The sequence below is a fragment of the Schistocerca piceifrons genome, chromosome 11, assembly GCF_021461385.2.
Source record: "Schistocerca piceifrons isolate TAMUIC-IGC-003096 chromosome 11, iqSchPice1.1, whole genome shotgun sequence".
In the NCBI taxonomy this organism is placed as follows: Eukaryota; Metazoa; Arthropoda; class Insecta; order Orthoptera; family Acrididae; genus Schistocerca; species Schistocerca piceifrons.
In genome coordinates this window covers 124026901-124040929 of record NC_060148.1, presented here as the reverse complement: position 1 = coordinate 124040929, position 14029 = coordinate 124026901, and the positions used below count along the sequence as shown (strand labels likewise).

The window sequence follows — 14029 nt, the reverse complement described above, 5'->3', positions numbered from 1 at the left end:
TGAATAGAAGTGTCGGTGAGATACTTCGAAAAGTTTCCCCTGATTTACACAACACATTGGTAGATTTACTCCTTGGTGAGGTAAGGATACCAACTTTGTTACTTAGTTCCATACAATGAGGTTGGATTATCTGGTTTTTTGATAATCCTGATGGCCTATGGTCTCACCTAGTCTAAATAACTGATGTCTCACTGTAACTGTGCTTTACTGGTTCATGAATCTGTACAGGAGGTAGAGTTAGGTAAAGAAAATATTGTCATTAATAGATTATGAGAGATGGTACAATGATTGCTGTCTAACATGAAGTGAGGCCACTACCTGTACCATCCCACGTTACATGGTTGCATAGAAAATGCAACTATAATACTATGAAACTGATACGCAGAACAAATGCATTTGGTAGATGAACAATAAAAATGGGAAGGACTGAACAGAAACTGCCAAGAAAGTAATGGGTCAGTCCAGTGAAACTGGAAGGAAGAGGTGTAGAAAGAACCAAGTCTGCATTTAATTCTTTACACTACAAGCCACCTTGCAGTGGTGTGTGGCAGAGGGTACTTCTGGGACCACTGTCAATTGTCCCTCCACCTGTTCCATTTGCAAATAGTCAAAGGAAGGATGGCTCTCAATAAAATTCTGTAGGAGCTCACATTTCTCTAAGTTTCTCATTGTGGTCATTTCACAACATGCATTTGGGAGTAAGTAATTCAATGCTTGGCTGTTCTTGGAATATACACTCTCACAATTTCAACAGTAAACACCTCCATGATCCACAAAAGCTTTATTCTAGACCCCCCCCCCCCCCCAGTCTCTCTCTCTCTCATTTTGAGGTAGAAACCACCAATGCTATTGTAAGATAGAGACATCAGTAGAAACCACCATTGCTATTGCAAGATGGAGAAATCTAATGGTATACTGAGGTGCTTCTACAAATATAGTGCATTATCACTCGGTGTTTATTAACCAAAGTGGCAATTCTTCTGGAAACCCTGGAATTCTTAGGGAAAAATTTGAGGCATCTCATGGAATTTTGTAAAATGTTGGGGAATTCTTTTTTTCGTTTTTTTATGCAGTACTGAATTTTAATTTTATTGAGTTATATGAAACACAAATTTTAAAATACTTAGTTGTTTCTAAATGTGTTAATTATATGAATATTATTCCATATAAATTATCGATGTTTAAAAACTGCAGTCGAACAACAGATAATATATATTAGCTGAGAAGAAAGGAACATCATTATTGTGTGTCCCCCCCCTCCCTCCCTCCTGCTCACCATTGATTTATCATGAACTTCTTATGGCACCATCTTCCCCCCATACCTGAAATTCTCATGGATTTTTTTCCCAAGTATGAGTAGGCACTGTGTTAACAAAACTTGCTGTTCATATGTTTGGCGACTGCTTTCAACCAACTTTTTCATTGTCAAGGTTGACCTACTGGGGCTACACTGAAAGTTCCTGATCTTCATAAGACACATCCGAGTCGCAGTATGTGCTTTACAAAGTGATCGCAGATGACTCTCACACTCAACGTGCCCCTACTTAGCATGTCAGAATCAAACTTACAGGCGATGTTTGTTGTGAAGATCAAGCACTTTCAGTGCAGTCTCAGTAGGTCAGGCTTGAGTATGAACCATCTGGTTTAAAACTAGTTGTCAAACTTTGTACTGCAACTGTGACTGATCTGTTATTAAACACTTAATGAAATACTGAAAAAAAACATTGCTCGTCATGTATCAACAAAATGTTGAAACTGAAAATTATGCATTACACAGAATTTAAAGCACCAGTCAGCACACAGATTGAGCTTTGCTTTGGGACTGTAGGAGATTGCATCTCTTAAGTTATTATAATGTAACATTATCTCTCTCTCTATCACACACACACACACACACACATACACACACGCACACAGACACACACACACACACACACACAAACTGTATCTCTCTCTCTCTGTCTCTCTCATGCAACTCACACGCATGACTGCAGTCTCTAGCAACTGAAGCCACACTGTCATATGTGAGAGTTTTGTGTGTGTGTAGGGCCTATTTTCAATGAAGCCCTTGCTGGCCGAAAGCTTATTTGTGACAGTGTTTTTGTTGTGCCTATCTGCGACTCCGCATCTCCGCCATGTGGTGAGTAGCAACTTTCCTTCCATATTGTTGTACTGTAAATTTAATTTTATGCTCCTGCTTTCACAAGTGGTTTCAAAATGAATTTATTACATTTTATGCCTAATTTTATTGTTATTTTGGACTATAGTTTGTTTTAGGCATTATGAGATCATGGGTGTTTGGAATGTCGGATCGTGTCTAGGAAAAATGTGATATTGCTTTCAATATATCACTTAAAATAATGGGTGATTAAAATCATATGTCCCATTGGTTCCAAAGTGAAACCACCTGCTTAAAACAATTGACTGTTTACTTTTTACCCATTTCTTCTTATACTCATTGATTACTATGATAATAGAGATTAATTATATGAAAAATGTTTAAAAATTATATTCCAAAGTCAAACCACCTCCTGAAAACAATTCATTGTTTGCATTTGCCGATTTCTTGTCATATTTGTTGGTCATGACAACGATAAAGGTTAATTTTGTGAAAAAAATTGAAATAGTTTTTTCGTATTGTTGGGACTGATGAGAAAATAGTCCAGAATTGCTTGTACAAATGTTCTATAAGCCACTCCTTTCATGGATCAATCAAATATCCTTACTATTTTTTGAATGAATTTCAGCCTGGCATCAGGCTTTCCTACATTTAATTTTATATGGTCAATCCAGTTTAGGTCATTGTGAATGTTTGGTCTGTGGTATGTCAAGTTTGTTGATTTATATGGTGGTTTGTCAACAGTAGTGTAATTGGGCAGTAGTGAATCTCTCTAGCTATTTACACACAGCATGTTGTTATTTGCATTCTGGGCCAACTGCAAGTCTGTACACCAATAACGGATTCATCGCAAGACTTCTTGCACTTTACTACAGCTTTCTGGCATTTCGACCTTCTTACAGAGAACAGCATCATCTAAAAACAGTCTCACAGAGCAACTGGCATTATACGGTAGATCTTGATTGTATACTGTAAATAGTAAACATCCTTGGAGTTTTAGTAGCTGCTTATGGCAGGTGCTCTGTCACATATTGGTGTGGATCCAATTGAGTCTGTTAACAGATGGGATTATACTGGGTACAGCCTTCGCCTCAGATAGAAACTCAATGGTAAACTGGCTGGTAAACTGGCTGGACTAGTGACAGGGGACTTAAAGGGGGGGGGGGGGGGGGGTCACTCTCGTGAGTGGCAAAACACTAGTTCTTACTGGTGTCACAGCAGCACATTTTTTTAGGACAGGAAAGTCAGAAAGAACTAGTTTTAAGAGAAGTTAGGATGAAAATAGACCTTCAGTTTAAGAAAGACACTGCATCAGCACAAACAGTTGCTGGTAAAAAATTATCAGCAGTCAGCAGAAATTTTATTTCCAACCACTTACAAAGGGCTGACAGATAAAAACTGAACGCCCACTACAATGGGACCATGTAATGGTTCCATTCAAAAGTAATCACCTAACAAATCAAGACACCTATATATATACTAAGATGGTATCTGTTCTTTCAGACATGTCCGAAAGAACAGATACCATGCAGCTCATTAGAATGAAATTATAATGAAATGAACACCCTTAGCTGCTTACAGGCATTGACATACGTCAACGGGGACAGATGAAAATGTGTGCCCCGACCGGGACTCGAACCCGGGATCTCCTGCTTATATGGCAGACGCTCTAACCATCTGAGCCACTGAGGACACAGAGGATAGTGCAACCACAGGGATTTATCTCTGGCACGCCTCCCGCGAAACCCACATTCTCAACGTATTGTCCTGCACTACATTCGTAGTGCCCCCACCCATTATACTCATTTCTCGTGGTGCGTTGCCGATTCCCGTAAGAGTTCGGGCACTGTTTGTGCATTTGCACAGAAGACGAAGATGGTCAAGTGGCCGGTGAGCCTTAACTTCTTCTGTGCGAATGCACAAACAGTGCCCGAACTCTTACGGGAATCGGCAACGCGCCGCGAGTAATGAGTATAATGGGTGGGGGCACTACGAATGTAGTGCGGGACAATACGTTGAGAATGTGGGTTTCGTGGGAGGCGTGCCAGAGGTAAATCCCTGTAGTCGTGCTATCCTCTGTGTCCTCGGTGGCTCAGATGGATAGAGCGTCTGCCATGTAAGCAGGAGATCCCGGGTTTGAGTCCCGGTCGGGACACACATTTTCATCTGTCCCCGTTGACGTATGTCGATGCCTGTAAGCAGCTAAGGGTGTTCTTGTAATTTCAAGACATCTATCACACTGGCAGAAAAGATCATCAATTCACGTCTCACAGAACACAGTGGGCTGCACGGAGAAGGATTTACACTATGACAATCCCAATGGCAGGAACACTGGAGTGCGGGTAATGGTTTGGGAATGTCATATAGTCTGACTAGGATGGTACGGAGATTAGGAGGGTGTTAGAAGGTGACACTGGTTGGTGCGAGAAAGATATAAGTGTGAGAGGATCCCATTTCAGGGCTCAACTTGAAAAAGTTGTAGGTGTGGCCTCATAAAGTAATACCCAATATTTGAGGCTGACTGCTGAATGAATCCACTGCTCCCAAAGTACATTTTCCACAAGGTCCATGACAATAAGATGTGAGATATTAGGGCTTGTATTGACATTTTTAGGCAGTTGTTTTTTCCTCACTCTATTTGCGAGTGGATTAGTACAGGAAATTACTAGTATGGTAAAAGTTACCCTCTTTCGTGCTCTGTGCAGTGATTTGAGCAGTGTGTATGTAGATGTTGTAAGTATAGAAGCATTTGAGGCCTGGGTGGTCCTGGGCACGAAGATGAGTCCGTCGTCACTCTTTTGTAATTGAGGACTGCATTAACGAGAGGGAGAGAGTATGAAATTGCCCAGGAGATTTGTTTGTGAATAAAATCTGTGAGGGAGCTGTAGTTGCGAGGGTCTGGGCGGGGACGACGAACATCTGAAACAGTGAAGAGGACAGGGAGATGGTCGCTACCAATAGGCTCCAGGACATCCACCGTTATGTGGCCAAGGAGGTTGGGGGAGGAAAGGATAACATCGGGAGTGGAGTTGGATTCGGGACGGGTGTGCTGGTGGATGGGGATGAGGTCGTCTTGAAGGGAGGAGAGGAACCAATGCCACCACCGTAACTGGGTGGCGGAACGACTATGGATGTTGAGGTCGGCGGCGATCACGTAGGAGGAGAAGGTACGGTCAATGTAATGTGGGAGAGGAAGTCGAAGGGAATAGGGGCGTTAGGGCGGACATAGATGGTGGCGCAGGTAACGGTAAGTCCAGGGAAGAAGAGACTAAGGATCAGGTGTTCGGTGGGGTCGGGAAGGAGAGGTTGGAGCCGAACAGGGATCTGGCGGTAGTGACCAATGGTAACTCCGCCATGCGCAATCGGGAGGGGATTATCAGAGCGGTGGAGCAGGTAGGGCGAAGTGTGGACGGTGTGGTGGGATTGGAGAAAGGTTTCATTGAGGAGGAAGGCATCCACACGGTGGGTGGCAAGGGTGTGGAGGAAGAGGTTCTTGTTGGTGGGAAGGGAGCAGATATTGTTGAAAAGGGTACGGTGCTGTCGCGCCATGTCAGGGATTTAGACAAGGGTGTCGAGACGGGAGAAGGTGAAATGGGCCTGGTTGTTGGAGTAGGTGGCGTTCATTTTGAGTTAGGAAATGGAACGGGCGGCGAGGGATATCTGTTGGAGAGTGGGGGGACGCTGAAAAGGATGAACATTCTGAAGGATGATGGTGAGGAATCTGATGATGTCCTCAGCGGTAGGGGGCAGGCGAAGGGAATTGCCAGGAGGGGTGGGGGCGTCCAGAGGATGGAGAGGGACGGTGAGTTCAGGAGTGGTCGGAGGGGGTCGGGCTTTACACTTTTGGGAGTAGGTGGGATGGGGAAGATTGCAGGTATTGCAGGAGTGAGGGGATTGAAGGTTAGGGCACTGCCGGAGGAAGTGCGCTTGCCTACAATGCGGGCAGGTGGGGGCCTCACGGCACTCAGATGTTGGGTGCGTATTATACCGCAAGCACCTTTGGCAGCGGAGGGATTGAGGAGGGGAACGGGAGGGGTCGATCTTGTAGCGCTGGTTGAAGAGGAGGGCACCCTCCGTCAGGAGATGGTCAATGGAGGGGGCGTCCTCGGAGAAAACCCTCATAAGGCAGGTAGGGCTGGCCGAGTTGAAAATGCAGTGGACTGCCCGCACCTCCATTGTGGGATGCACCTTGAGCTCCACCAACACCTCCTCCGTGATCGTCGGGCTAAGCCGAGTGATCACGGCGGAGAGGGTCGGCGGGCGACGCGGGGGTTGGGGTTGGTGGGTAAGAGACGGAGAAAGAGCAGGGGTGAGGGAGGCGTTGGGGCCAAAACGGGTGATAGGGAGGCGGGAGAGGATGTCAGTATGGAGGGTTGGGCTGGGGGAGGAGATGAGAATGGAATCCCGTCTGGGAGTGAGGAAAGACATGGGGGACCAGGGAAGTGTTGGCGGAGGAGGAGGGAGAGATTCCGGGCTTCGAGAAGGGAAGGATTGGGACGGGAGAGGAGGTATTTGTATAAAGAGGGGGGCAGGAGGAGGAGGAGGAGGAGGAGGAGGAGGAGGAGGAGGAGGAGGAGGAGGAGGAGGAGGAGGGAACAGGGCCTGGTGGGGAGACATCCATGGCATCCTGGGGGGGGGGGGAAGGAAGATCGGGCGGGGCCTTTTTGGGAGCGGAGGAAGTGGTGGTGCCACTGGGGTGTTTAACGGCGGCAGAAGGGTGGGTGGTGATATGAGGGACGGGAACTATAGGGAGGTGACGGGAAGGGGCAGGTCCCGGTGTGGACGCAGCAGTCGGCCCTGGAGATGGTGACGGTGAAGGCGACGGCGACAGTAATGGTGGTGGCGGTGATGGTGAGGGCGATGGGGATAGTTGGGCATGGGCAGTGGCCCGACGGGCCACCACCTTAGCTGGAGCTGCAGTGACAGGCCGGGGGAGTGGGGGGAAAGGATCAGAGGGAGAGGAGCGGGAGGAAGACGCTGGAGAGGGGGCACGAAAGAGCGAGGACGAAGGGAGAGTGAGAAGAGGCGGAATGGAAAGAGGGGGGTGTGACTGGGCACACCATGTTATGGTGGTGGTGGCGGCAGAGGGGGAAGTATAAACTATGGCTGTGGTGGTAGTGGTGGTGGGTGCCGACGACAGGGAGAAACAAAAACGCACAGGACGAAAAAGAAAGGACAATAACTGGGGACAGAGGAAGACGAAGACAGATGAAGATGAAGACGGAGGAAGACGAAGACAGAGGAAGACGAAGACGGATGAAGACCAGAGTCCCACGCTGCTGGCGCTGGTGCTGACAGTGACGATGGGTGGCAGGAACGCCGCAGCTGCTGCTGCTGCCACAAACGGGGCCGGGGCTGCTGCTGCTGCTGCTGCTGCTGCTCCTGGGCTGGCTGGTTGGCCGGCTGGCTGGCTGGCTGGACCGACGCCGCTGCTGCTGCTGCTGCTGCTGCTGCAGGAGGACTGGCTGGCTGCTGCCGGCTGGACCCCTGCTGCTGCTCAGCTGGCTGGCTGGCTGGCACCTGAAAAACCTAGCACTTCGATTAGTGCTGGAATGGCACAATCGAAGGGCGGTAACCTTGCGGGGATACCGCTGGAGATGGATTACGTCTTTCAAGTTCACCTATATTAGTTTTCTGTGCACTTCATTCATCTCGCTGTTCACTTTTTTCTATGAATTTATTTACCGAGTGGACAGACAAACAGAAAAAGTGGATTGCTGGTGACACCGCGATCGACGCAACTTGAACTAAACATTTCGCCTTCTGAAAATGATGTTTCTACAGCAAGCAATTCTGCCACAGCAGAATTACTTTGATGCTCCTGATCACAGGCGTCTAAAGATGGCGAAATGAGGGATGCTCAACTACCAGACCTACCGATAGATGGCTCTACCAGCTGATCACTGTCGTCTGTATTGTCCACCAAATTCGAATTTGGCAAAAAGTTTCTCTCGGTCTGTACGGTGTATAAGGAATATCGAAATGGTGATTTCTTGTTCCAATTTCAACTGTACGAAGCGATGGAATAAGGAAAGTGACTTACCATTTCACAGGTAATAGGACTACCGATACAATACGATAAAAAAACAGACTTAGTGCGTTTGCTAGTTCGATGTTTTTGAACAGGTTTCCTCTAAAGCACCCAGAGCTGCTAAAGAAGTGGATTACTTCCGTGAAGCGGAAAGGTTTTAATCCTACGTCTTGCAGTTTTCTTTGCAGAATCCATTTCCGACAAGATGATTATGTACTGAGCCCTGGAACGTGGAAGAAACGTCTCAAACCCGAAGCAGTACCATCAGTTTTTGACTTTCCGACATATTTGATGCAACCAAATAAACAGCCACGACGACATGTTGTTAGGATTTTGAGTTTTGAGTGATAACGATGCTTCTCCATTTGAGGTAGCTAATTAATTTCCTTGCTATGTGTCTGCTTTTTACTTTTGTGAATTTATTTCGTACGGACACAAATGGGCTACATAGGTCTAAGCAATGTTGTAATCCAGGTCCATATTTTTGTTTTTAGCGTTCTGTCATGGAATCCGTGCTCGATTTGCCCCCTGCAGGAGCTACTGATTTCGTGTAGAATGTTCTCAATGAGAATTCTTCCGTGGAAAGCATGTCCCATTTATCCAATGCAGAAGCTGCGAATTGTGTCGAAAACGTTATTATGATGTTTTCACATCCCCAAAGCTTTCTTATATTATTTTTTCATCAAGCCTTGAGTTATTTCATTCATATATAACGAAATTATTTCTTTATTTCAGAGTGCAGTTGGTTCTTCAGTAATTGATTGTGGTATACAGTCGAAAGTAGAAATGGAAGACATGGTGACCGAAACTTGCAATTTTTTCTCAGACATTATGCACGAATTAAAACCTAAACTGAAGTGCGTCCGTGAAAAACTTCGAAGAAGAGAGAAGAAAGTGTTTTCCATGGATGACATCATAAGTTCATTGAAGGAGAAGGGCCATCATCCCAAGAAGTTACATAACTTCCTCCATCATCAGAAAGGAACACAAGTGGAATCAGTGTGCAATTTAGTGAACAATTCTCTCTCGTCAAAGGGTAATAGATACACAACTAACGTGAAAAATGTTTGCGATGGATGTGTACTTTTATTACCAGCAGCATATGAATACCTGCAAAAATTAATGCCTCTTCCCCATAAATCATTGATTTCCAAATGGGAGGCAAGTGTTTTTAAGTCCATTGATTTGAACCCAATTGTAAGGGACCAGTTCAGTGATTCATGTCTAATTGTAGACAGTATGGCAATTAGGAAGCAAGTAGTTTGGGACCAAGGAACTAAGCTATACACAGATTTTTTAGACTTTGGTGGGGAAGTGCCTCAGTCAAAAAAAGTAATAGAGGCATCTGAGGCTCTGGTTTTCATGCTTGTCTCTATTAATGGCAAATTTAAATGCCCGATTGCATATTTCTTTATCAATGGTGCACAGCAAATAATCAGGCCACACTGATAAAATCTGCTTTAGAGAGGCTGCATCGTTCTGGCATTAGTGTTTGGTGTTACATGTGATGGCTGCAAGGTAAATGTAAGCACTTTACATTCACATGGCTGTACTTTAAACTTTTACAACGGTGATTTTAAAAACCGCATTCCTCATCCTGTGGAAAAATACAATGTTTATTGTATCTTGGACATGTCATATGATTAAGTTAGCCAGAAATGCTCTAGCAGAAGTATCTGCTATTGAGTCTCCAACTGCCATTATTAGATGGCATTTCATTGAGCAATTGAACAAGGTACAACAAGAAGGTATGACATTTGCCAACAAACTATCAGGACAACATGTAAGTTATGTAAATAGAAAAATGAATGTTTCATTAGCTGCACAGACTATGAGTTCTAGCGTGGCAGATAGTATAGAGTTTTTGAGGAGGGTTGGTGATCCAAATCTTAAAGGAAGTGAAGCAACAGTAGAATTTTTTTATTATATTGACAGGATTTTTGATATTCTGAACTCCAGAAATCCATTAGGTAAAGGGTATAAGAGTCCCCTGAGACTTGACAACAAATCTTATTGGCTTGGTATTTTCAGAGGCACTGAAAATTATATCAAAAGCTTAAAAATCATTGGTGTTCCATTGCTGCTCCATGCAAGAAATACTTTTGCTTTTGGGATAATTTTCAATATGCAATCAGTCAGGCACATAGCTCTGGCAAGTATGCTTTGTGTTGAGTCTCCTCTGAAGTATTTGCTAACATATAAACTGTCACAAGACCACAAAGGGCTTTTTTTTCCTGCATTCTGTCCAGAGGTGATTGGAACAACATTCCAAATGCATACCAGTTCAAATGTGCCATGAGAAAGTTGGTCTTAGGTAACAGTGTCACTGCAATGAATGGGAATTGCTCAAATTTTAATGTGTGTTGTTTGCCACCTGTTTATGATTTTCATGCAAGAAAGCATGTAGTAGAAAGTGATGAAAGTGCTGCAGAAAATGAAGTAGAGAAGTGGTGTGCACTTCTTGATGATAAGATTAAGTTCTCATTTTACAAGCAAAAAATATTATATTATATTTCAGGGTATGTATCATTGCACCTGTCAAGGCAGATCACATACAAAGACTGTCTTCACATACAGAAGCCACCAGTAGTTAAATCTGCCTTAGAATGTGATGCTCTCTATGCTTTTGCCAATATGGCCAATAAAAATGCATTTGTAGAATTTTGTTAACTGGGGAAAACTGGTTGAAACAAGTGACTGCGTGTACCCTGTTGTAGAATATTCAGAGAAACTGTTTCAGATGTTTGTGATTGCTGGGGATATGTGACAGAAGTATATTCAGGCCAAGATTTTGCATTGTGTTAAAAATAAAATTGTAGATTAGCTATCTGCTGCTCTTGGTCATGGTTACCATTATAAAATTGCGATTGAGGATTACATCAGACTCAACTTATTTGTAAGATTGCATCCCTGTACTCCAGCATATGCTTAAAAACATATGGAAAAAAATGTCTTGGTGAGAAAATTTTAAACAACAAATCAAGTATAAGGCAGAAGTTAAATAAACTCATATCGTTTAATCATGTATAGCGCTCAAATTGGAAAAGATTATGTAATGGGACATTCCATGCAGATGGGTGTGACATTTTTACAGATTTCTTAAAACTATGTTGTACATAGATTTGTGGTTGTGCAATGATGAACTTGAAAGGATGAATCACATTGAAGTAAAATTAACTCTTTACATCCTGTGTAGATATTGTAACAAAATTAGAATTGTTTATTATATAAGCTTATTTTAAGATGTTTGGTGTTACAAATTATGCACTTGCTTTAAAAACAGGTGATTTGTGTGAAATTAATGAAAAAATTATGTACTGGGACTTATTTGACAAATGGCTTTCAGTGTGAGAAAATATTTACCTCAATAACTACGTTAACTTGAATTTATCACTTTAAGAAAACAGTTTAATCATAGGATGGGTGTGATATAGTGGAGTATGCAGTGGCCCTATGTTTCAAAAAGTAATGTTTGTGGATACTCTGCAACATAAGAGCAATAAAATTGTTACTCTGTTAATTTTTGTTTTAATACTTCCTAGAATGAACACAATGTTCCAATTGATTGTAAGCATTCTTATTACTTTAGAACCATTCTAGAATAAGGGGGCCTGAGTCAGGCAAAACCTAATATTGTGAATTTTGTCTTTATTTTGCTAGGAGGTCTTTCTGTTATATTTTCCTGTGTTGAGGGGGGGGGGGGGGAGAATGCAAATAATCATATGTAATTATCTTTCTAGCACTACAAAGTACAGAATACAGTGATTACAGTTACACTTGGAAATCTAGGAAATTTCAGTATTCATGTTACATGCCTAATTTTCATCAACATTTACCTTAATTACACGGTTACACTTTTTGCTGATTTGAACTGTGTAGTACATGTTTAAAAGATTTTGTTTTGTCATAGCATTTCATTTTATTAGTTCATATGTCGCATAAGGAACTGAAATTATCAAGTTATGATGCCAAAGGAAGGAATTAACATTAAGGAATCTTACTTCACAGAAAATATGTAACAATGGTTACACTTTTTGCTAGTTAACTTTAACATAAACCATTTAGTTTTCCATTCAGAGTGAAAGCAGTTGCACAAGTCTTGTAAAGAACAAAGTTCCCCATAGAAAAATAAAGTATTTTACATTTGAGTTATTGTAGACCCAAAGTATTGTGCTCTTCATATTTCTATTTAAAAAAGTTTGTAACTCAAATTCACAGACATTTTGGAATCTGCACATACATGGGTGTAGTCAGGTACTTTTCATGTGCCATGTGGAACCTTTAATTTTCTGGTTTAAATATAATTTATTTCATGAATTACCTTTAATACCAACAATGTCTGAATGCATTATTTACCATTTAGAAGAAGAAATATTAGTGTACAGAATAACAAACATCATGAAAAATGCGAAAGATTGTTCTGTACAGAACTTGGAATGGCTCTTAATCAATAGCAGGTAAAAAGAAGGCTTCTATTAAATGTTCAAAGAAACCAGTCAGTACCTCTTAATTCACCATAGAGGTGATACACTAATAAAACACTTTCACTTTTTTTCAGAATTTCTGCTAAGTATTAAATTGTGAAGACCTATCCAATTAGTATTTGCTTTACCAATAACCTGTAGTACAAGCACACATATAAGCAAGTAATTATGGGAGTCAAGAATTATGTTAAAATTAAAGATACTGACTGGTATAACTTGCTCACAAAACATTGTAGTTGCTCTACAGTTTATGTGGTGTACCCAATGTGATTCCTGGAGGACATAATATTCTGTTATCCTATGGGAGTGCACTGGTACTGCACCTATTGAAAGTAAGCTTTGCTGTGGAATAGTTGTATCAGACGTCTGTACCAGAAAACAAATCTCCACTGTGACACCCTCATGTTCTTGGTAGTAATAGTAGTTTATTCATCCAGAGACAATTTACATTGCATGGATTTTGTCAAAAAATACATAGTGTATATATATATATATACATATATATATATAAATAATGGAAGGAAACATTCCACGTGGGAAAGTATCACTTTGCCACGAAGAAAAATGATCCTAATCCTACTCCTAATGATCCGACTCCTCAAGACACCATCCAAATTGAACCCTGCCTGGAACAGTTCCGTCCTCCGCCACAGCGGGACCCACCTCCTCTTCCTCAAAATCACCCTCTCCAAACCTTCCAGGAATTTCTGACTTCCAGCCTTGCATCTCAATCCTTCTTAAAAAACCTTAATCCTACACCCAACATCACCACTGCTGAAGCCCAGGCTATCCGTGATCTGAAGGCTGACCGATCCATCGTCATTCTTCCGGCGGACAAGGGTTCCACGACCGTGGTACTTGATCGTCGGGAGTATGTGGCTGAGGGACTGCGTCAGCTTTCAGACAACACCACATACAAAGTTTGCCAAGGTAACCCCATTCCCGATGTCCAGGCAGAGCTTCAAGGAATCCTCAGATCCTTAGGCCCCCTGCAAAACCTTTCACCTGACTCCATCAACCTCCTGACCCCACCGACACCCCGCACCCCTACCTTCTTCCTAAAATCCACAAACCCAATCATCCCGGCCGCCCCATTGTAGCTGGTTACCAAGCCCCCACAGAACGTATCTCTGCCTACGTAGATCAACACCTTCAACCCATTACATGCAGTCTCCCATCCTTCATCAAGGACACCAACCACTTCCCTGAACGCCTGGAATCCTTACCCAATCTGTTACCCCCGGAAACCATCCTTGTAACCATTGATGCCACGTCCTTATACACAAATATTCCGCACGTCCAGGGCCTCGCTGCGATGGAGCATTTCCTTTCACGCCGATCACCTGCCACCCTACCTAAAACCTCTTTCCTCATCACCTTAGCCAGCTTCATCCT

The 14029-nt window shown here is 43.0% G+C and overlaps 2 non-coding genes across 2 annotated transcripts; one reads left to right on the top strand and one right to left on the bottom strand.

Annotated features, from left to right (window-relative positions):
• Positions 1-3737: 3737 nt before the first annotated feature.
• On the bottom strand, positions 3738-3811 carry Trnai-uau. Its single transcript has one exon. It is a non-coding gene; the product is annotated as a tRNA-Ile (tRNA).
• Positions 3812-4199: 388 nt separating this feature from the next.
• On the top strand, positions 4200-4274 carry Trnat-ugu. Its single transcript has one exon. It is a non-coding gene; the product is annotated as a tRNA-Thr (tRNA).
• Positions 4275-14029: the final 9755 nt, after the last annotated feature.